The sequence below is a fragment of the Quercus suber genome, unplaced genomic scaffold, assembly GCF_002906115.3.
Source record: "Quercus suber isolate HL8 unplaced genomic scaffold, Cork oak 2.0 scaffold_675, whole genome shotgun sequence".
NCBI lineage: Eukaryota > Viridiplantae > Streptophyta > Magnoliopsida > Fagales > Fagaceae > Quercus > Quercus suber.
The window spans coordinates 265,757-290,869 of NW_027070116.1; the positions used below are offsets into that span (position 1 = coordinate 265,757).

Genomic DNA, 25,113 nt, shown 5'->3' on the forward strand with positions numbered 1-25,113 from the left:
TGGATTCTTCAACAAGTATAAGCTCACTCACTTGTGTATCTTTAAGCTCTTATGGGAGCAACTGAATGATCATCAAGTTCTTGAAGAAATCTCCTCCTTGATAATCCTAAGCTTGTGTGAAGGAAAGCTTATTACAGATCTCACAAGAGATTCACACAAACAGCAATATGAGCAAACTCTAAAATATGGCTAGGGTTTGCCTTATATACCTAGGGCAAAAACATAAAACCCTAAACGTTTTAGGAGTTAGGGCTGAGTTGGAATTATGCAGCAAAAATGCATTTCGATCGAGATTCGATTGATCGAGCCTAAGCTTTGATCAATCGAGCCAGGCCAAAATGCACAATAGCTTCTGCATCGGCTCGATTCCAACTTTACATAGAAGAGCCAACTTTGAGCAAGTCTAAACAAGACTAAATAACCTGTTTTGATTAAGGTTTGCCAACAATACATATTAGAGTTCTAAATACATGAAATCCTAAGTCTTTAGAACCTAACACAAGATTCACAAAAAGTGTAAATATATAATTCATTTTAAAAAGGGTACTTTAGGAAAATTTTCTAATATGATGCCATTCCACATTTCTATTCCTATGTTATCACCAAACTGATGAATATATAATCATTACATTTCATCTACTTTTATTCCTTGTTATGGTTATTCCTATTACAATGTAATCACTGTTATAGTATACCAAACTTGCGTTCTTGTCAAGCTTGGATTTTATGTACTGCACTATGGCTAGGGCATGCAGGCCAAGGAAATGTTATTAACATGGTGTCCATTATGTACTAAACTTTGGCATATCATCTATGAGCAGTTTCTTAGAATTTGAGAATAGATAGTGTAGTTAGGTTTCCACTGTGTTCTGTTGCTTCACAGCAACAGATTTTTTCATACATGTTAATTTTTTTGAAGATGTTGGTGTTTGCATGTTCTTTATATGGTTGAGTTACTGTGTTTATACCTTAGGTCCACATCAATGAGCCCACCTAAACTCTTTTTAAAGTTGCACTACAAAATGCTCCCCCAAGGGGAACATTAGCAAGATTCCCATTTTGTGGTGCCAATTCAAAGATGGAGCATTAGAAAAAAGAATTGATTCCAAAATTTTGTTTGTTGTGTGTGTAATATTGAATATCTATATTCATTTGCTTGTATTGAAGTACCTTTATTCTATCTCCAACTAATGGACATCATAGAGTGTGTTGGTTCACCCCTTTAGCATATATATGAGTGACATTTTATAAAGCTCCTAAGCAATCATGCATCTTGATATAATTTAACTCAAAGATAGGATCATTAGTATTATGTATTTTGACATTGGAATTGTTATTCAATTTACGTCAATGGCTTTTCTATTTTGTCCTTTCTTTCATATTATTCTATACATTAGCCCTTTGTGGTTTCTCATTATGTATTTATGCATTTTTGTGTTTTAATTCTATGCTGCAGTTATCTCTATTAGCATCTAACTTGCTTGATCGTGATATCACTTCAAAGGTATTCATCTCTATAGATAACTGTAAGGTTGAAATTTATCAACCATCTTATTGGCTTTATTCCGTGCCAATTTGCTAGTAATTTAGCACTTAGTAACCCTGTATTTAGGTGGAATTTATGTAAGGGTAGTGTGTGAAGAGAGTGCGAAGAATTGCTCATCTTTGTGCAAAGAAGCAGAGACTCGCGGCTTGCAAGCTGCCAAATGCTGTGCACGTGAGAAGCATACGGGAAGGTGAAGGGTCACGCCAGCTATTGCACTATAGGACAAAAGTCCCAGGCTGGCTAAGCCGTTACCTCGCGACTTGGACAAGCCGCCAACTTACCCTGTTTGGCAAAAACTGATTCTTCGTATTCCAAACATACACCACTATATATAGACTCTTATACCCACGAAATGTAGAAAGCTTCCAGAGAGAATTTTGTGAGAGAAACCCTAGAGAAAAACAAGATTGCCTCATCCCCAATCTTCACTAAGAGACTCTTCAAATTCCTCTACTTTCTTCCTCTCCATTGATACATTCTTGAGAGGTTTTTGACCAAATTCTTTTCTCATCACACCCACGTCTGTGAGAAGATACATTTGGTGCTAAGGGAAGTAGTTTGGAAGGGACCAATGAGTATTGGTTGATGCTATGGTTTGTAGCAAAATCTGGTAAGCAAAAGAAGAAATAGGTTCGACGCAACCTCGTTGGAGCAAGAAGCTTCGAGGGCTTAGGTACATTGGGTAGATTAGGCTTGGAGGGTCTTCTGCTATTCATGTATCCCAACTATATTCTTTAGTGGATTATTTACCACTTAGAGGGCGGCGGAGAGGTTTTACACCGAGGGCTTTGGTTTCCATTTCGATAACACATCGAGTGTTGTCCTTGTGTTTGCATCTGTCTTCCTTTATCTTTGCCATTTATTTTGTGTTATGGATGTGATTTTATTTAGCTTAGATTGTTTATCAATTCTGTGGTTGGCTTATGTTCATGTTTCGCACATTAATTGTTTAATAATAAGCTTGAATTGATATTTTGTTTTTTTGGGTCTAAACGGTCAAGGGTGTTTTACACACATATTGAACTTTCAATTGATATCAGAGTGGGTGCACTCTTTGTGGTTTGATTACCTGAGTATGATCCTAGACCCCTTGGTTATGGATGCAGCTGTGAAAAATACCATGCTGAATTGTGTTTAGATGTTTGTGATAATGATTCTATGAGTATGTTTGAAGGGTGCTCTAACAATGAACTCTTAGAGTTAATAAAATCTAGGAAACATGCTAGGATGTTTGTTCACATGCTGAAATACTTTGAAAGTAAGAACCACATCTTACACAATAGTTTATGTGAATTTAACTACTTGATTGAGAAGCACAAAAGAAGAAATAGAACTTTGTGTGAAAAGGTTGATAATCTGAAAAAGAAAATTCAACCCGGCAGAAGCATGGAAAATAAAGATGAATTTTTGTTTGATGGTCAAGAATGCTTGTCTCATGCATGTCTGTTTGTGCACACTTCATTGAAGGTATTTAACTCATGCTTATGGTATCTTGACAGTGGATGTTCTCGTCATATGACAGGAGATAAATCATTGTTTAAGACTCTTAAAGAGAAAGCCTGTGATTATATGACTTTTGGTGATGGAAGCCATGCTTAAGTTCTCGGCAAAGGGACGATTGAATACCGGGATTACCTCTACTGAAAGAGGTGCTGTACATCAAAGGATTGAAGGTGAATCTCTTAAGTATCATTCAAATATGTGATGAGGATTTTCTTGTCCAATTCTCAAAGAAGGGGTGCATAATTATAGATGAAAAAGGGATTCAAGTCCTGGAAGGAAATAGGACTACTAATAATTGCTATGGAGTAGTTCCTACGGCACCTATTTCATGTAAAAGTGCTCGTGTTGATATGCTGAGACTTTGGCATCACAGATTTGGGCATGCAAATTTCAAACAAGTATCTAAAGTCTCTAAACTTGAGGTAGTTGAGGGACTTCCAAAGTTTGGAAAGGTGGAGAATACTATATGTGGAGCATGCCAAATGGGAAAACAAACAAAGGCGAGCCATCACAAGGTGAATGTGATTGCTACCTCACGGTGTTTAGAGCTTCTTCACGTTGATCTAATAGGGCCTACAAGAACTAAAAGTATAGGAGGAAAGAGATACATTATGGTGGTAGTTGATGATTTCTCAAGGTATTCTTGGGTGGAATTCCTTAGAGAGAAGTCCGAAGCATGTGATAAAATGCACAGGCTATGCAAGAGACTACATAATGAAAAAGGATTTCCCATAGTTAAAATCAGAAGTGATCATGGGAAGAAATTTGAGAATGCTAAATTTGAAGCTTTTTCTGAAGAGCCTGGTATCAAGAAGGAATTTTCAGCTCCAAAGACTCCACAACAGAATGGGGTAGTTGAAAGAAAGAATGGGGTGATCCAAGAGATAGCAAGAGTCATGCTACTCAATAAAAACATCCCACAAAAATTCTGGGCTGAAGCTGTGAACACATCTTGTCACATTTGTAATAGAATCTATTTCCGAGCAGGGACAAAGAAGACGTCATATGAAATATAGAGAGAAAAGAAACCCAAGGTGAAGTATTTCAAAATATTTGGGAGCACTAGTTACATCCTAAATGACAGGAAAAATTCAGAAAAATTTGATGCTAAAAGTGATGAAAGAATATTCCTAGATTACTCTACAAATAGCCGAGCTTATAGAGTGTACAACAAGCAAACTAAGACGGTGATGGAATCAATCAATGTGGTCATAGACGACACCATATCAGAAAAGGAAATTGAGGATGACCGAAAAGGGTTCAAACTCAAGAAGAATGAGGATGATGATGATATGTCCCTGTAAGGTTGAAAATTATCAACCATCGTGTTGGCTTTATTCCGTGCCAATTTGCTTGTAAATTAAGCACTTAGTAACCCTATATTTAGGTGGGATTATTGTAAGGGTAGTGTGTGAGAAGTTGTGAAGAAAAGCTCAAGTATATGCAAAAAAGCAGAGCTTCGCAGCCAGGACTCGCGGGTGGCTCGCAGCTGCAAGTCGCCAACTTCAGGCACGTGAGATGCACGCAGGGAAGCTGAAGGTTCGCGCCAGCTGTCGCACTACAGGACAAAAGTCCCAGGCTGGCCAGGCCGTTACGTTGCGACTTGATTTCGCGACTTGGACAAGCCGCGGGACCAAGTTGCCAATTTACCCTGTTTGGCAAAAATGTGTCTCTTCGTATTCTCATACCACCTCACTATATATAGACCCTTATACCCACTAAATGTGTAGAGCTTTGAGAGAGAATTTTGTGAGAGAAAACCCTAGAGAAAAACAAGATTGTCTCATCCCCAATCTTCATCTAAGAGACTCTACAAATTCCTCTACTCTCTTCCTCTCCATTGTCATACCCTTGAGAGGTCATTTATCAAATCCTTATCTCACCACACCCACGTATGTGAGAAGGTTCATTTGGTGCTAAGGGAAGCAGTTTGGAAGGAACCAATATACATTGGTTGATGCTATGGTTTAGTAGCGGAATCCGGGAAGCTAAAGAAGAAATAGGTTCGGCGTAATCTCGTTGGAGCAAGAAGTTTGGAGGGCTTAGGTACTTGGGTAGATTAGGCTTGGAGGGTCTTCTGCTGTTCATGTATCTCAACTATATTTTTTAGTGGATTTTATCACCGCTTGGAGGGCGGTGAAGAGGTTTTACGCCGAAGACTTCGGTTTCCTCTTCGATAACACATCGTGTGTTGTCTGTGTGTTTGCATCTTCCTTCCCTTTATCTTTGCCTTATATTTACTGTTGTGGATGTGTTTATATTTGGCTTAGATTGTCTATTAATTCTGTTATTGGCTTATTATCTTGTTCTGCACATTAATTGTTTGATATAAAGCTTGAATTGGTATTTTTATATCTTGGGGTCTAAACGTTCAAGGGTGTTTCATACCCATATTGAACTTTCAGTCCCTAAGTGATGATGCTGAGAAAGAAACACCCGGAAGGGAGTCTACACCCCCTATATCAAGAAGAGAGACTAGATCAACATAAGAAGTCTCAAGTCCACTCACACCTCCAGAAGTTCAACCCCCAATTTCTCGTGATGAGGAACTCTTAACTTCCAAGAAACTTTCATCAAGAGTAACTTTCAATCACCCATCAAGTTCAATCACCCATCAAGTAATATTATTGGTGATATAAACGAGGGACTTCGTTTGAGAAAAGGACCAAGGTACAGTGCTAACCATGTGACATAATACTGTTATCTTGCTCAATTTGAACCCAAGAAGGTAGAAGAAGCTTTGAAAGATGAGAATTGGATAGATTCTATGCACCAGGAGCTACATCAATTTGTTAGAAATGATGTATGGGAATTGGTTCCAAGGCTTGAAGATACACATATGAACGGCACCAAATGGATTTTTAAAAACAAAATAGATAAAGATGGTGAAGTTGTCCGAAATAAGTCTAGATTGGTGACTCAGGGGTATACTCAGGTGGAAGGCATAGATTTCGATGAATCATTTGCTCTGGTAGCAAGACTAGAGTCCATTCGCATTCTTTTATCCATAGCATGCATCATGGATTTCAAGTTGTACCAAATGGATGTGAAGAGTGCATTCTTGAATGGTTTTCTAAATGAAGAAGTCTTTGTTGAGCAACCAAAGGGGGTTGAAGATCCTCAACTTCTAGGTCATGTGCTAAGATTGAAGAAAGCCTTGTATGGGTTAAAGCAAGCACCAAGAGCTTGGTATGATTGTCTCACCACTTACTTATTGGATCGTGGGTTCAAAAGAGGTCAAGCAAATCGAACATTGTTCGTTAAAAGGGATGAGAAATCCTTCATTGTCGCTTAAGTGTATGTGGATGACATTGTTTTTGGATCCACAATTGATCAACTAGCTCATGAGTTTTTGGAAGAAATGAAAAGGGAATTTGAAATGAGCATGGTGGGAGAGTTGAACTACTTCTTAGGGCTTCAAGTGAAACAACGGAAAGATGGAATATTCATCTCTCAAGAGAAGTATGCCAAAAATTTTGTCGAAAGATTTGGCCTGAAATTTATCAACCATCTTGTTGGCTTTAGTCCGTGCCAATTTACTTGTAATTTAGCACTTAGTAACCCTGTATTTAGGTGGGATTCATGTAAGGGTAGTGTGTGAAAAGAGTGTAAAGAATTGCTCATCTTTATGCAAAGAAGTAGAGACTCACGGCTAGGACTTGCGGCTTGCAAGCTGCCAAATGCTGTGCACGTGAGAAGCATGCGGGACGGTGAAGGGTCACGCCAGCTGTCGCACTATAGGACAAAAGTCCCAGGCTGGCCAAGCTGTTACCTCGCGACTTGGACAAGCCGCGAGGCCAAGCCGCCAATTTACCCTGTTTGGCAAAAACTAACTTTTCGTATTCCAAACACACACCACTATATATAGACCCTTATACCCACGAAATGTAGAGAGCTTCCAGAGAGAATTTTGTGAGAGAAACCCTAGAGAAAAACAAAATTGCCTCATCCCCAATCTTTACTAAGAGACTATTCAAATTCCTCTACTCTTTTCCTCTCCATTGATATATCCTTGAGAGGTTCTTAACCAAATCCTTTTCTCATCACACCCACATCAGTGAAAAGGTACATTTGTTGCTAAGGGAAGTAGTTTGGAAAGGACTAATGACTATTGGTTGATACTATGGTTTGTAGCGAAATCCGGTAAGCTAAAGAAGAAATAGGTTCGGCGCAACCTCGTTGGAGCAAGAAGCTTGGAGGGCTTAGGTACATTGGGTAGATTAGGCTTGGAGTGTCTTCTGATGTTCATGTATCCCAACTACATTCTTTAATGGATTATTTACCGCTTAGAGGTCGGCGGAGAGGTTTTATGCTGAGAGTTTCGATTTCCTCTTCGATAACACATCCAGTGTTGTCCTTGTGTTTGCATCTTTCTTCCTTTATCTTTGCCATTTATTTTGTGTTATGGATGTGATTTTGTTTGGCTTAGATTGTTTATCAATTCTGTGGTTGGCTTATGTTCATGTTCTGCACATTAATTGTTTGATAATAAGCTTGAATTGATATTTTGTTTTTTTGAGTCTAAACGTTCAAGGGTATTTTATACACATATTGAACTTTCAATAACATCATTTGATAATAAGATAATTATAGGGTTATGCAATAATTTCCCAATGTGCTAAATATTTTGGTAATTTACTAGGGTCTATTTGTTTTTACTTTGTAATGCAAGCATATTATTATCATCAGTTTATATATAACCTTTTAAAACTTTACTCATTTTTGGATTCAATTGTACTTTAAAACAACCTTTTTTTTTTTAATTTGTCAACGAAATAAGCTCATCCAAATACTGTGCACCCTCATTTTATTTTAGTGTGAAGTTTGAGTCGGTTTGTCTTCATTTGCCCTTTATATTTCCTATACTCGACTAGGTTTGGGAAGTAATGATTTGAATCACACTTTGTTGAGATTTTTCATAGCGAAAGTTTTTTAGAATAATAAATTTTGCAATTAGGAATGATGTATCTTATCAAATATTATGTAATAAGTCTTCATTTGCTACACACACCAAACCACTCTTCACTTCCTCTTTTGTTTCTTACTTCACTTGCATTTTTGTACCCTTGTAAGTGATGGAAGTCCTTATATAGAATAAAATACCAACCTAAATGTTCAAATAGTGTTGAAAACACTATGAACGTTTTGACCCCCAATTACAAAATATCAATTCAAGCTTATTATCAAACAATTAATGTGCGGAACATGAACATAAGCCAAACACAGAATTGATAAACAATCTAAGCCAATTATAATCACATCCATAACAAAAAATAAAAGGCAAAGATAAAGGAAGAGAGATGCAAACACAAGGACAACACACGACGTGTTATTGAAGAGGAAATCGAAGCCCTCGGCGTAAAACCTCTCCGCCGCCCTCCAAGCGGTAAATAATCCACTAGAAAATGTAGTTGGGATACATGAATAGTAATAGACCCTCCAAACCTAATCTATCCAGGCACCTAAGCCCTCCAAGCTTCTTGCTCCAACGAGGTTGAACCAAACCTTTTTCTTTTCTAGCTTACCGGATTTCGCTATAAACCATAGCATCAACCAATAGTCATTGGTCCCTTCCAAACTACTTCCCTTAGCACCAAAAGAACCTTCTCACAGACGTGGGTATGGTGAGAAAAGGATTTGGTCAAGAACCTCTCAAGGATGTATCAATGGAGAGGAAAAGAGTAAAGGAATTTGAAGAGTCTCTTGGGTGAAGATTGTGAATGAGGCAATGTTGTTTTCTCTAGGGTTTCTCTCTCAAAATTCTCTCTAGAAGCTCTCTACATTTTGTGGAAATGTGGGGTATTATACTAGGGTGAGTATGGAATGTGAAACGTCAGTTTTTCCCAAACAGGGCATTCTGGCAAATTGACCTCGCGACTGGGTTAAGTCACGAGTTCAAGCTGCGAGCTAATGGCCTGACCAGCTTGGGACTTTTGTCCTATAATGCAATAACTGGCGCGACTCTTCAGCTTCTGGAATACTTAGCACGTGTGCAACTTTTGGCGACTTGTAAGCCGTGAGCCACCCGCGAGATCCAGTCACGAGTCTCTGTTTCTTTGCATAAACTTGAGCATTTCTTTACACTCACTCGCTCACTACCTTTACAAGTTTCCCACCTAAATATAGGGTTACTAAATGCTAAAATACAAGAAAATTTGGCACGAAATAAAGCCAACAAGATGGTTGATTAAATTCAACCTTACAAGCTCCCCCTTTGGCTATTCCGTTACAAAACCTTAAAACAAACTCTAGACTTAATGCGTGAGTTAGGAACAGTTGGAAAACTTACTCACACCTAACTTTAGAATCTGTGAAGCTCTTGAACCATAAACCAAAACATCTCCCGAAACACAATAACACAATAAGATCATTGTATGTAGAAAACTTGTAATGCATATGGAACAAGAACAATGCGATCAAGCAAAAATGGAATAAAGTAATAAACCATGGCTTAACTAGCCAAGCAATCACCATAAGAAAGTGATCACATTGTTCATTCTCACTTGGAATGAACAACAGGACATTCAAGCTGATAAGCACAAAACAAATCACTTGAATGACCAACACTCAATCAATGCACAATACATGAAGTATAAGCATCTAGGAATAAAATTCTACAAGGGCACAAAAGTGAAAGCACTTAAGGAAAATGCATAACATTTAGCTTGAAGTACAAAACAACAAAGCATACTGGCTACATAAGCATGGTACAAACCATAAAAGCCTACAAGTATGTATAGAAACAAACCTTAAAAGCTTACAAAAGCAACATGGGTACAAATCATAAACAAAAACCTTAAAAACCTACAAAGGTAGCAGGTACAAACTATAAACTCCTGAAAAACATCATATATATAAACTGAATAACTTCAGAAATAAATAACTATACTAGAGAACCAAAACTATCCAAAAGTTATGAGTTTTAGTCAAACAACAACAAAAACCACAAAACAATGTATCAAAACTATAAACATAACAACATATGATAGCGAAAGCTCCCCCTAAAACTAGCATTCCCCCTCAAGAGCTGCCCCAAAAATACTCCCCCTTTTTTACCGGAATGGCCAAAGGGTCACTGCTCCTTGTTGGTGTAGATGCTGTTAAACTTAGTTGAAAGTACATCAAGCTGATCTTACATTGCTGTCATCCTTTCAGTATACTGATTTGAACCTTTCTGAGTGTATCAAGCCTCTCTAGGATGATCTGAAATGCATCAAGAGGTACAGCTGATGAAGTAGAAGCCTTGCTCCTCTTGGCTCTGCTTCTGGGTGTGGAAACCTGTCCTGCAGCCTCTGCTTCAATTTCCATAGGATCACCTTCTCCTTGGTCACCCTCCTCTTCATCTCCTGGAATACAGACTTGTATCCTTGTGAGGGTAAACTTGTTCATGGCTGATAAAGGAGCCATGAGACTAATATCTTGAGGGATCTCAACACCCTTTGCTCTGAAAATCCTCATGAGAATACTAGCAAATATCAACTTAGGTCTTGAGGTGGTTCTAGTCTTATCCACAATTGTGTCATATATATGAGAACTTATGTCAATGAATGTTTTCTCCTTGAGCTCCATGAGAAAGATAGCTCTGGCATTAGTAAGGGTAGTCATCTTTCTTATAGGATATAAATTGAACATCATGATTGTGATCAGACACCTCATGTCAATAGGGAAGGCAATAGTGTTGAGGCATCTTCCTTCTTTAACTCCACCAATCCTGGTTTGGACAGTGTCTATAGAGAGCATTTTGTCCTTGTAATTAGTGAATTCATAATCTTCTAAACCCTCAAGCCCTAGAACCTCATCAATGTCTTGAGCATCTAAGGTGAACTCATGACCTCTGTCCCAGCAGTTTAACTCATCCTCCCTTATGCTTGCATTTGCATAAAATTCCCTTATTAAAGGTTCACATTCAAGAGGTAGATCACCCAGTAACTTCTCCCAACCTCTACCCTCAAAATAGCTTGGAATAAAGGTGTCTTTCAAATCCCTTAAATCAACAAATCTTTGTTGGATGATGGTTCCTTTTAAGAAAGAGTCCCTATATCTCTCAAAGTGTTGAACCGACCTAAATAGGTTAGGATCCATTTTCAGCCTTTTATCAGATTCCTTAACAGAGGTCTTTTTCTTTGAAGGAGATGGGGCCATCTGTAAACAAGCAGAAAAGGCCACAACAAGAGCAAAACATAATATGTGGAAATGCACACATATTAGTAACAAGTTTAATCTGTATAGATGCAGACAGGAGCAAGCATTAAATAACTAGAAAAGGACAATGTAAATCACATACAGACAGATAAGAGCATACGTCAATGAGACATGACATAATGAGTATGAAATGTGCAAGAAAAAACCCAAGGCAGCAGCACACATAAGATATGGTGAATTAAAATCAAAACAATGCTTGCCACACACTACAAAAACTCATACATTTTGATAAACCCAAAACCACATTCAGAGTGAAACACAGAAAACCCCAAACCCAAGAGCTCAAAGAGTAAAAACCCTATCAAATAACCATGCTCAGAACAAAGACTAGCAACCTGATGCAAGAACAAGATACTAAATAAACTCAACAATAGAGAAATCAAACCCAAACAATCATACCCAACATTTTAGGCAAACCCATGTTTGAACACAAAATTTTGTAAAACACAGTTGCAACACGCAAATCACGAAAATAAAGATCAAATCAGTAAGAATGAAGTGAGGGAAGGAAAACCCATACCTTTTTCTTGATGTTTGAAGTAGACATGATGCAAAAATGGAAGCTTTTTCAAAAGAGACACGGAATGTTTGAGAGAGAATTTGGGGAAGACAATAAACAGTCACTGATATTTGAGGAAAAACTAAAAAATATTTGAAAAACTGTCCTTAAAACGCAAAACACGCGTTTTTCACGACTGGATCAAGTCGCCAGGTAAGCCGCGAAACACATAAAAGATAAGAAACTTGAAAAAATTTTCTAAGTGTTTTTCACGACTGGAAAGTCTACCCACGAGACAATCGCTAAGGGAGCCGCGAAAATCTCTGTGTACCCCTCGCGACTGGACCTTCCATCCACGAACAAATCACCACACTAAGCCGCAAATATCACAAAAACCCAAATTTTGAAAAAATTTTCTAAGTATTTTTCGCGACTGAAGCCTTGACTCACCAATGAACCGTGAAAAATCTCGGAGTGAGCTTGCGACTGGACCAACCCGCGATTGAGTTGCCAAAACAGGGCAACTCTGTTTTTGAAATTTTTGACATTTTTGTAAAACAAAATACTTTCCAAAAACAAGCTAAAACACTCAAAAATCTTTTTGTGTTTCATCAACAAAGATTAAGCTTGTGAAAACACATTTAAACAAATGCAATCACACAAATGAATATGACATTCATTGAACATAGATTTGTGTGTTGTGTGTGAATATCAAAGATGAGATAGTCCTTAGTCCACTGTGAAGCTTCAATGATCAATTCAATCAAGGCATATACAACTAGCACTAAATAATGTGATCCATCTCAATAATAGAAATGTGCATATATGACCTCCCACATAAACTTGAGTACATTTCTTTGAAACTTTTCATTTGGCTCCATATACATCATAACATTTGATCATTTTGAATCAATACATCTCATTGTGAGATAGATGCCTGAAATTTTTAATATTCCAAATTGATGAGTTAGCCTTTGGCCTTTTTGGGCATCAAACAATTTCTTTTGGTCGCTTTTCCTTTTTCCTAGTCAAATACTAGTACGTGCGACAGGCTTTTGCAGCTTAATATCTCTTTTCATTTGGCGATTTACATTTGGTGAGCTCTTTAATTAAAAGCAATAAAAATAAAAGTGGGAAGATATATAGACACAAGTTTATGCATGTCTCAAGATCAACAAAACCATTCACTAATTATTCATGACAAGGTTGAAGATCTATTTACAACAGTCACAAAGATTTCAAAATTTTTCCCACAAATATATGAGTGCATATGAGACAAGCTAAGCTCGTAGATGCACAAAACTATTAGTACAAAGGTACAAGGCAAAACATGTTTTAAAACAAAGCTCAACAAAGTTGATCAAACTTTTTAGATTTTCTACTTTTTATGTGTTTTTGGATTTTTGACATAAAAGTAATAAAAGATTGATAAAAAATAATGTAAAAACATTTTAAAACGAAACAAATAAACAAGCAACAATTCAAAATAAACAGAAGCAAAAAGCATATAACCAAACATATTCACAAAGCATAGGAAGAATTGATGCATGGACATGTTATGATTCTTATGCATGAGTACCCTTCGTCACCCATACGTCACGTGCGTTTGGGGTGATATTCTTGACGAATTGGGTACGAAAGTTAGGACTGTCAAACCTTTTTGTGAAGCTTTCCAAGCAATTTATGAAGGCACCAATCATCTTTATCATGTCCATCATTCCAAGATCACGGTTTTGACTTCTTGGTTGCTCACCACCCCAAGACTTCTTGTCATTTCTTCTTCCTCGTGATCGAGGAGCGCTTGCATTGTTTAACACTCTCAGCTTATGACAGTTGGATTGCAGTCCGCATAGTGACAAATGTGATTTGTTCTAGGACCTCATTGTAATCTTGGAAATGATCTTCCTTTAGCTTCATTTCTGGCTTCTGATGGATTATGGACTGCATTGAACATTGGTTGATCAAACATATTCTTCTTCTTTTCGGTCTTAACCTTATCAGGAATAGACTCTTCCACAATAGGCTCTTTGGCCTTCATAAACTTCACTTCTTTGGTAACATTAGCTGATAAGCTACTCCCTTTGGTATATCCCACTCCAAACTTGTTTGAGACTGATTTTTGATGTGCAAGCATTTCATTGAGTTTCTTGGAGGAGACACGATCAACCTTAGCATTGGCCCGAAGCACTTCATGCTCAAGAAATCAAATCTTTGAATAAGCTTCCAGCAGCTTTCCATTCATTTTCTCCACTTCACATTTGGCCTCCTTGTATTGCATTAGAAGAGTTCTATAATCTTCCTCGGCCTTCTTTGAACGGTTTTAGACCCCTTAACACACAACCAGATTGAGTAGCATAGTTAATTAGCCAAGTTGTTACTTAGTCAAATTAAGCAATTCTAGGTTAAAACAATCAAACAATCATATCAAGAATATAAAGCAGCGGAATAATAAATAACACAAGATATGATCACCTAGGAAAACCAAACCGGTAAAAACCTGGGGAGGATTTTACCCACCTATCCTCAAGGCAAACTGAATTCACTATAAAAGAATCGAAGTTCATACAAAAGGACTTACAAGCTCCCCGCTCGACTTCCTAATGCTACCTACCAATAGAACTTACTGACACGACCCCGTGCAAGCTCCAAATCCACGGACTCCTTCTTTCTTGAATTCTTCAATCAGCTACAAGCACCCACGTTTGATATTCTTTAAACTTCAATGGTAGCAACAGAATTAATCATTAAGATGTTGAAGTAATCTCTATCTTGAAAACCCTAAGCTTTGTGTAAAGGAAAACTCCTCTAGATCTCACAAGAGATTTACACAAAATAGCAATCTATGAGTAACAATACAACTGGAGCCACTCTAAAAACGTGGCTAGGGTTTTGCCTTATATACCTAGAGCAAAAACATAAAACCCTAAATGTTTAATGAGTTAGGGCTGAGTTGGAAAAACTGCAGAAAATGCAATCTGGTTGACTTTCGATCGATCGAGTCTATTCTTCGATCGATCGAGCTTGACCGAAATGCCCTAATGCATCTACAGTCTCTCGATTCCAACTTTACAATAATTTATCAACTTTGAACAAGTTTAAACAAGACTAAACATATTGTTTTGATCATGGTTTGCCAATATTACAAATTAGAGTTCTAAATACATAAATTCCTAAACCTTTAGAACCTAACAAACTCCCCCTTTGGCAATCCGTGACAAAACAAAAATTAAAAACTCAAAGTTTACAAGTAAAAAGCCATTTACAAAAGTAATGCTCATAAACTCAAATTCAATCCTAACTACTATCCATCAGTTGCAAGAGTAGACAACAGTTCAGTTGAATCAACCTGTATATTCCTGAAATACTCAACAAACGCATAAACGCATGTGTGACAGAAAAGAGTAAAACAACAGGTATAACATTCTTGTAAGATTCACACAACACAGAATAAAGACATATATTAATGATCAACTCATAAATATAAATCAATAAGCAATGAATCACAAAGCAACAAAAATCAATGAATATATCATGTATATCAATCAAAGTTACTCCCCTTAACATGAATAGCCCCAAAAATGATATATAAAGTGAATCACCTAGATACAATCTAAAAATTCCACAAGCTCCTCAAAAACAAAAAGTCTCCCCCTAACTACAAAAACCCCTCTACAAGCCAAAAACCCCAAAACACTTTACTCCCCCTTTTTGTGACGGAATGCCAAAGGGCAATCACAAGTCAGCATCAAAAGAAGGTGGTGAGGGTGAATAAAGATGCGCAAGGTCGGCTCGTAGAGCACGAATCTCATCAAGCAAGTCCACTAAAAACTGACCATGAGCTGCCTGAACGGTCATGACAGTCTCCAAGGTACGACGAACATCAAAGTTGGTCGAAGGAGGTGGAGGAATATCAACAGCAGCAGCATCACCATCAGGATCAGGAACATCCTCACCAGCAGGACCTATAGAAGAAGAAGGAGGAGGTGCGCTACTAGAAGGCTCAGACCTAGGGTGTTTAGAACCAGCTCTAAGATGAGCGGCCCTCTGTCTAAGAAAAGACGCACCTATGGGAGCAATCACATGAATGGGCTCAGAGGAAGGGAAGCCACTAAGATCAAGATAAAGCAAAATCCTATGTATAAAAATAGGATGAACAAGAGCATGAGAAGTAGATGAACTCCTATAAACATTGTTCAAAGAACGAAGAAATAGATGAGGAAAACTAATAGGAGCATCAGTAACCAGAGTGTACAAAAATACACACCGCTCGAGAGGAATGGTGTGAACATGAGATATGGGCCAGATAGAATGACAGGCTATCCTAAAGAACAGATAGTGCAACCCGGAAAGCTCAGCAGAGGTGATCCTAGGATCAGAACCCCACTGGATAGAAGTCCCAGTGATGAAAAACAAGACATCACTCAACTCGAGAGACTCATCATAAGGATAGACAGGATTCTGGACCAAAGGTACCCTTAGAGCATCAGCCATTACCCGGGGAGTAATGGTGTACTCTACGCCTCATATCCAACTCTTTACCAAAGTGTTGGAATCATAGATGCAGATAGAGATGTTCGAAAAGAACTCTCTAATCAAGGCAGAAGGTGGAGGAGGATCAGAAATATCTACCAAGGGTAACCAGCCCTGATGCTTAAAGTTTGCCCCAATGGCAAGATCAAGTTCATCTAAGAGAACAGAATGCTCAGCCCAAATCTTTCTCCTAAGGTTTAGCTTCTCAAAAATCTCTTGGTTTTTCTCACTCGGAAACTTCTCACGGTCAAAAGAAAGAGGGGATGGAGAAGAGGAGGGAATAGTCCTACGGGCTCTAGTCTTCCTAGGCATGATGCTAAGGAAAGGACAGAGACACAAAGAGAAAACTAAAAGAAAAGAATAAAACAAAACCAAGGGCAGACTGCAAGTTAGCACAATAAAAATATAAAAAAAATCTATATGATGCATGAACAATAACAATGTTGTGATGCATGAACTAATGCAGTAAACACAGTTCTAATTAGGTTCAATTTCACAAAATTGGCTCGAACATAGAGTTTCTAACAAAAACCCTACAAATATTTGAAAAACCACTTGAAAATTTTGAAACAAAATGATGAATTGATCATCACACATTGTTGAAAACAGATTAGAATAACCAATTTCATTAAAACATCAAGCCAATTTCATTAATTAAACCCAATTGAACAGAAATCCCCAATTCGGATCAATTACAAGCCCTACAATTTTCAATTTCTCACAAAACCCAAAATTGATCAAATTAAACTATCAAGATCATGTTTATAGCATGTCCCCATAAAAACCCACTGATCAATTACACAAAATTAGGCGTGAATCAACAAAAATCCCAAAAAGAAAAAAGTCTGAAAATTTAAAGAAAAATGCATGAAAAGATGTAAATAAACTCAAAAGAAAGGGTAAGATAGTCATACCGGCTTGAGGAAAGAGAAACCTTGCAAAAAATCCGGAGGAAAACGACAAAAATTTGGACTTTTAGCCTTGCCGAGTCGAAGAGAGAGAAAGAAAAGTTTGAAATTTTTTTTGAAAAAGTGTTTGAATTAGTCAAGAACAGTGTTTTAAAAAACCTGATTCGCGACTTTCGATTGATCGAAAAATACATTCGATCGATCGAATCAAACAGTCATTTTTCAAACAAATTAAAGCACTTTTTCGAACGATCAAAATTCAGAATGGATCGATTGAACTAGGCAGAGGCTCACAAAAGTTTTGAGAAAAACCACAGTTTTGAAAATCACAAACCATATTTTGAAAACAACTCCTCAAAGCATTAAACTAATTGAAACAAAATGCATAAGTATGAGATAGAATGCTTTTTCAAAAAACCAAAAGTTTTAATCCCAGTTTCTTCAAAGAAAATTTCAGCCATTCTTCTTTTTAAATTCTCAAGCAAAAAAAAAATATTTTGCATAATTCTCAAGGTATATCCAAACTTGGTTGGTCAGACCAAAAACACACACAATAACATGTACAAAGTTTAGCAAAGAGTAACTTGTATAGTTTGTGCAACTAGCAAAAACTTGAGATACATGTGAGGTGATATGTGAATAGCAATTAATCACAAAGTCTACACAATCCATCACATAGAATTTAAAAGAGACTATCACCTAAAGAGTTACATCCTATAACTCCCACATCTCCTAGAACAAAAGCTTGCAATCATGTAAGTTTCTTGAATTTTTGCCTCATTATTATGTGAGATTGGCATCAAGCCTAATAATACACACCAATTTTATTTATGTGAGATGGCATCAAGCCTAATAGTACACACCAATTTTAAGCATTAAGCAATTAAGCCGAGGCAACACCTTATGTTCTTTTTGTGCATGTGCTACACTTTCTCGAGCACAGAATCTTATGATATGCACTAAGGTGTTCATGATTGGCTAGTGAACAGTGGTGAGATGGTTATTTATGCCTTTCTCAAAAGGATCAAGTTCGACAGTCAAATAACATGTGACTTCAAGATCAAGACAAAGTGATCAACAACCATAAACATCTTTCCCACACAACATGCACTACAAAGCTTTAACTAGTCAAATGCAATAAATAAGCTCATCAAAGCTAAACAAGGTACATAAGACATGTTATGTGTAACTAAATTGACCAACCTTGTTTTCAAAAACCAAGAAACATAGTGTGTAACATATTTTGCTTTTCTCTTTTTTTTTTTTAAATTTTTTTTTAAATTTTTATTAAAAGAGAAAACCAATAAATCCTAGAATGAAATGCATGAATGTAATGCAATGCAAGTCCTAGAACAAAGAAAAATACAAAAAACCAAATAACAATGGTCACAAAGGAATGAGCAATGAAGCACAAGAACCATGTCAGAAAGACTCAATTAGGTCGAGTCTTTTGCATCCAAAACCTTTAGATGCACCATGAGCATTGGAGTTCTTATTCACATTTGCATGATGTCCAACTCCAGGATTGGAATAAAGGTTCAAAACCTTTACCAATTCACCAATGAGTGCCATAGGATCTTGTGCTTGAGGCACAGGCACCTTTGGTTTATTGGCTCTCTTAGTAGCTTGAAGCTTGTAACAGTTAGGACGAATGTGTCCAGATTTTCCACAATAATGACAAACCCAAGCAGGTTTACGATGCATCTTGTCCTTAGAAAGGGTAGAATCCTTAGGTTTAGTTTCTCTTAGATCAACCCTAATCTTCCTAGGAGGTGAAGCTTCTACAGGTTTGACTACCTCACTCACAGGTGGTTTGACAGTTTCACTCATAACCTCACTCGCAGAAGGTTCAGAAGAAGATGAAGGTATAAAGTTCGTGGAATGTGGTGCAGAATCAAAGATGCTTTCAACATATCCTAACCCAGATTTATCAGAAGGATACTTTTGAACATTCAACATATGATCAAGTTTAGAACTAGCAGATCTAGCAACAGATAAATCATGTTCCAAAGTTTTAACTTTATCAAGTAAAAGTATGTTCTCAGATTTCACATGGTTCAAAAGATCATTAGCATCAAATAGTTTAACAAGCAAAATTTCCTTTTCAAGCTCAAGAGAATCAATTTTCTTCAGGCCAAGTTCAACATTCATAGCTTCCTTTGCAGCAACTTTGCAAAGTTTATTATAGGCCTCTTAAAGATCTGCATCCTCAGAGAGTTCCCCATCAGAAGGGTTCTCCTCAACAGATATGTTTTCATTGACTACAGCAGTAGCAGTGAAAGCAATAAAGTTTCCATCCTCGTCACATTCAGACTCATCATCAGAAACCTTATTATCACTAAGGGTTACAACTATAGTTTTACCCTTATTTCTCAAGAATGTAGGACATTCAGATTTAACATGACCATACCCTTGACAACCAAAGCACTGAGCACCCAAAGAATTGTTTGAAGATTGACCTACTTTTTCTTTAGGTTTTTCAAAGTTATTAACCTTAGTGGGATCATTCTTCATAAAGTTTTTAGGTTCAACAGTGTTTGTACCTCTTGCTCTTCTATTTGTATTTCTTAGAAAGTTTCTAAAATTCTTGGCAAGGTAAGCTATTTCTGTAGCAGAGAGCTCATCATCAAATCCACCAACCTCAACATCATCAACAAACTTAAGAGCCATTGATTTAGATTTGTTTGTTTTGGGTAAGTCAGACTCATAGGACTAAAGAGATCCTACAAGCTCATCAACAGGGATGGAGTCCACATCCTTGCTCTCAGTAATGGCAGTCACTTTGGGTCTAAAGTTTTCAATTAAAGATCTGATTATCTTCCTAACAATTTTAGGTTGATCATAGATTTCACCCAAATTAAAAGCAGAATTAACAATATCATTCAGTTTGGCATAAAATTCATCAAAGGATTCATCATTAGACATCCTAATGCTCTCAAACCTAGAAGTTAATTGCTACAGTTTGTTTATCTTAACTGCCTTTGTGCCTTCATGCATAGTTTGGAGGATTTTCCAAGCAGTATGAGCAACCTCAATATTAGAGATCCTCTTAAATTCCTCCATAGAAACAGCATTGAAGATGGCATTCATAGCTTTGCTATTGAATCCAGCTGCTTCTTTTTCAGAAGTTTGCCACTCACTCACAGGAGTAGTGGGCTTCTCCCATCCGTATTCAACGGAATTCCAAACCCTCTCATCAATAAATTTCAAGAATGCTTTCATCCTTACTTTCCAATAAGCATAGTTATTCCCATCAAAGTGAGGAGGCACAAAAAGAGAGTGTCCATGCTCCATGACACCAGGGGTCAAGGATCAACTTAGAGATTAAAAAATCTCAAACAAAAGAGCTCCCAGCTCTGATACCACTTGAACGGTTTTAGACCCCTTAACACACAACCAGATTGAGTAGCCTAGTTAATTAGCCAAGTTGTTACTTAGTCAAATTAAGCAATTCTAGGTTAAAACAATCAAACAATCATATCAAGAATATAAAGCAGCGGAATAATAAATAACACAAGATATGGTCATCCAGGAAAACCAAACCGGTAAAAAATCTGAGGAGGATTTTACCCACCTATCCTCAAGGCAAAACTGAATTCACTATGAAAGAATCGAAGTTCATACAAAAGGACTTACAAGCTCCCCGCTCGACTTCCTAATACTACCTACCAATAGAACTTACTAACACGACCCCGTGCAAGCTCCGAATTCACGGACTCCTTCTTTCTTGAATTCTTCAATCAGCTACAAGCACCCACGCTTGATATTCTTTAAACTTCAATGGTAGTAACATATTTGATCATCAAGATGTTGAAGTAATCTCTATCTTGAAAACCCTAAGCTTTGTGTAAAGGAAAACTCCTCTAGATTTCACAAGAGATTTACACAAAATAGCAATCTATAAGCAACAATACAACTGGAGCCACTCTAAAAACGTGGCTAGGGTTTTGCCTTATATACCTAGGGCAAAAACATAAAACCCTAAACGTTTAATGAGTTAGGGCTAAGTTGGAAAAACTACAGAAAATGCAATCTGGTCGACTTTCAATCGATCGAGTCTATTTTTCGATCGATCGAGCCAGACCGAAATGCCCCAATGCATCTACAGTCTCTCGATTCCAATTTTACAATAATTTATCAATTTTGAACAAGCTTAAATATATTGTTTTGATCATGGTTTGCCAATATTACAAATTAGAGTTCTAAATACATAAATTTCTAAACCTTTAGAACCTAACACTCTTCATCTTCTTAATGGCTACATTAGCCACTTTAGCATATTCACTGGTCTTCTCAAGGAGTGAGTTGTAAGTCTCTTGCAGTCCCACTGCTTCTCCAGCTTCCTCATCTTCAAACTCCTCAACTATTCCAATAGACTCCAAATCAGAGTGCCCACCAAGCTCCTTCACAAGTGTACTCAAATCATCTGAAGACTCCACATGTGCAATGGTCATGAATGCGGAGTAGTTTTCTTCTCCATCACAACTTTCCTCCGAATCAGAATTCGATGAATCTGAGTCATTTAGAGTAGTGGCATAAACCTTGCCCTTTGACTTCAAATAGTTGGGACATTCTTTTTTGAAGTGCCCATGTCCATTACACTCGAAACATGTGATTCCTTGAGAAAATTGGGAATCTCTACCATCTTTCCTTCTAAATTCTTTCTTCTCCTTCTTGGAACTTTGAAATTTTCTTTTGTCTCCAAATTTCCCACCGTTCTTGAGTTTCAAAAATTTCTAGAAGTTCTTTACAAGATACGCCACATATTTATCTACTGCACCCTCTTCCGAAGAGTCATGAGATACCACTCTCATCAATCGTTTTAAGAGCAAGAGATTTGCTCTTCTTCTGCGTACGTAGAGACAATTCATATGTCTGCAAAGAACCAACCAGCTCTTGAACTTTAATGTCGTCAAGATCTTTGCTCTCTTCAATAGCTGTTACTTTGCTCTCCCATGCTTCCTTAGCAACAGTGATATGTGAAATCCTGTGAAATTCTTCTAGAGAGACACCACAGAAAATAGTATTGAAGGCTTTACTATTAGCATTAGCCGCCGCAAGTGCTGCCTTATCCTAGGTGGATTTGGTAGCCTCCGGCTTAGTCCAACCCACTTTAACTGCATCCCACACAGCATCATCAATAGAATATAGAAATGCCCTTATTCGGACTTTCCAAAATGCATAATTATTACCATTAAAAAATGGTGGCACGTTTAGAGATTGAGACCTATCCATCTCAATGTTGGGTCAAGGATCACACTAGGGTGTTTAAACTACAACAAGCATACCCGCTCTGATACCAATTGAATGTTCAAATAGTGTTGAAAACACTATGAACGTTTTGATCCCCAATTACAAAATATCAATTCAAGCTTATTATCAAACAATTAATGTGCGGAATATGAACATAAGCCAAACACAAAATTAATAAACAATCTAAGCCAATTATAATCACATCTACAATAGAAAATGAAAGGAAAAGATAAAGGAAGAGAGATGCAAACACAAGGACAATAGCGATGTGTTATCGAAGAGGAAACCGAAGCTCTCGGCATAAAACCTCTCCGCTGCCCTCCAAGCGGTAAATAATCCACTAGAAAATGTAGTTGGGATACATGAACAACAATAGACCCTCTAAGCCTAATCTACCCAGGTACTTAAGCCCTCCAAGCTTCTTGCTTCAACAAGGTTGCGCCGAACCTTTTTCTTTTCTAGCTTACCAGATTCCGCTATAAACCATAGCATCAACCAATAGTCATTGGTCCCTTCCAAACTGCTTCCCTTAGCACTAAAAGAACCTTCTCACAGACGTGGGTATGGTGAGAAAAGGATTTGGTCAAGAGAGTAGAGGAATTTGAAGAGTCTCTTAGGTGAAGATTATCGATGAGGAAATCTTGTTTTTTCTAGGGTTTTTCTCTCAAAATTCTCTCTGGAAACTCTTTACATTTCGTGGAAATGAGGGGTATTTATACTAGGGTGAGTATGGAAAGTGAAATGTCAGTTTTTCCCAAAAAAGGCATTCTGGCAACTTGACCTCGTGACTGTGTTGAGTCGCGAGTTCAAGCTGCGAGCTAACGACCTAGCCAGCTTGGGACTTTTGTCCTATAGTGCAATAGTTGGCACGACTCTTTAGCTTCTGGCATGCTTGACACGTGTGCAACTTTTGGCGACTTGCAAGCCGCGAGCCACCCGCGAGATCTAGTCGCGAGTCTCTGTTTCTTTGCACAAACTTGAGTATTTCTTCACACTCACTCACTCACTACCCTTACAAGTTTCGCACCTAAATACAGGGTTACTAAATGCTAAAATACAAGCAAATTTGGCACGGAATAAAGCCAACATGATGGTTGATTAAATTCAACCTTACACAACCAATACTAGTATTCAAAACTAAGGAAACATGAAATAGAAGCCTATCAACTATAAGTAAAATAAAGACACATTACATACACCTTTCAAGCCAACTTGTTTCATCTTTTGACAATCAAAGACAACAACTCACCTACTAAAGTAAGAAATTGTTTTTTTTCTTATTTGTAGTTTACCATTCAACCTAAGCTAGTAAGGATATGCCATACTAAATAACACATGCAAAATGCTTTAAAAAAATGACTATTGCTAGACTAGGATTTTTTTTTTTTTTTTTTTGTAGTGGGTACAGTTCCTATTACTAAATAACACATGGAAACTTACTATAATTTGTGGGTTCAAGTCTGGAATTTGGCCTCTCCAAAAAAAAAAAAAAAAATTGGCTGCCTACCAATCACCTCTCTCAAATGACATTTTCTTATAGGGATGGACCAATACTTAAGGAGGTTTGCTATTTCTAATAAATGTTCTCATATATCTAAAGGTCTTAAGTTTGACAATCCTTGGTAGTTTGTTTATGTGGTTGTATGACATGCATGCATGCCATGGTCTTACTATGGTTTTTGCTAATATATGCTTTTTTTCATTCAAAGTGATCCCATGGTTGTGGCATGTATGGAAAGAAAATAGATGGTAAACTAGAAGAGTTAGGTCGCATTGAGGTTGTACTAAATAGTTTGAATCCTACATGGATAGAAAAAGTTACAGTTGCATTCTAGTTCGAGATCGTGCAGCCATTGGTGTAAGCTTTACAAATTGCTTTGAGTGCTTATCTTTGTTTAGATATGTCTTGATTTACTCTAAGTGATGTTTTAATTTGATTGGTTGGCTCATGTTTGCCTTCTTCTTTTTCTTTTTTCTTTTTTTTTTTTGGCCCCAAGTTTCATGTGTATGATGTGGATACAAAATATCATAATATACCTATGAAGGTATATATATCAATTTCTGCACTTTAAGTATCCATTACTTTAATTCATGTTTTTTAGGTTGTGTTTGTTCAATTATTTTGTTTTTCTTAATATATTACATACATAAAAATGTACATGCTAAGTTTTCTTGTAGCATCTTTGCCAATCTTCAAGTTCTGAATAATGCAATTTGCAAAATAAAACTTTTAACCACATTTTTAGTTTTAATGTAAGAAATGTGTATTCACAAGATCACACTATAATTTTGTGGGTATGCTAAACACTAAATTTGTCAATCTATGTTCAAAAACATTGAAGTGTAAACAAAAGTTATTAGTGAACAGTTATAAACGAATATTTGATACCAAATATGTTATGCATCTTAGACAATCTCAAAGAAAGTCAATTTGACAATAGGCATAGATGCGACTGTGCATGGTATAATTGTATGGGAAAGCACCTGCTCAAAATTATTATGAAATGTTTTTTTTTTTTTTTTTTGGGTGTTGCATTTACCACTTTCAAAATAATTAAATTGGATTTGTTGCTAGTGCTGATTTGTCCCTGATACAGTAAAGAGGTTATATAAAAAATAAGAAATGAAAGTAATTCATCAAAAAAAAAAAAAATGCAAGTAGGGGACAATTT

The 25,113-nt window shown here is 37.1% G+C and overlaps 1 pseudogene; it reads left to right on the forward strand.

The window, feature by feature from the left end:
* The first annotated feature begins 1,447 nt into the window (after nt 1-1,447).
* The window catches only part of LOC112030074 (protein BONZAI 3-like), a 29,041-nt pseudogene continuing 5,375 nt past the window's right edge, over nt 1,448-25,113 (forward strand).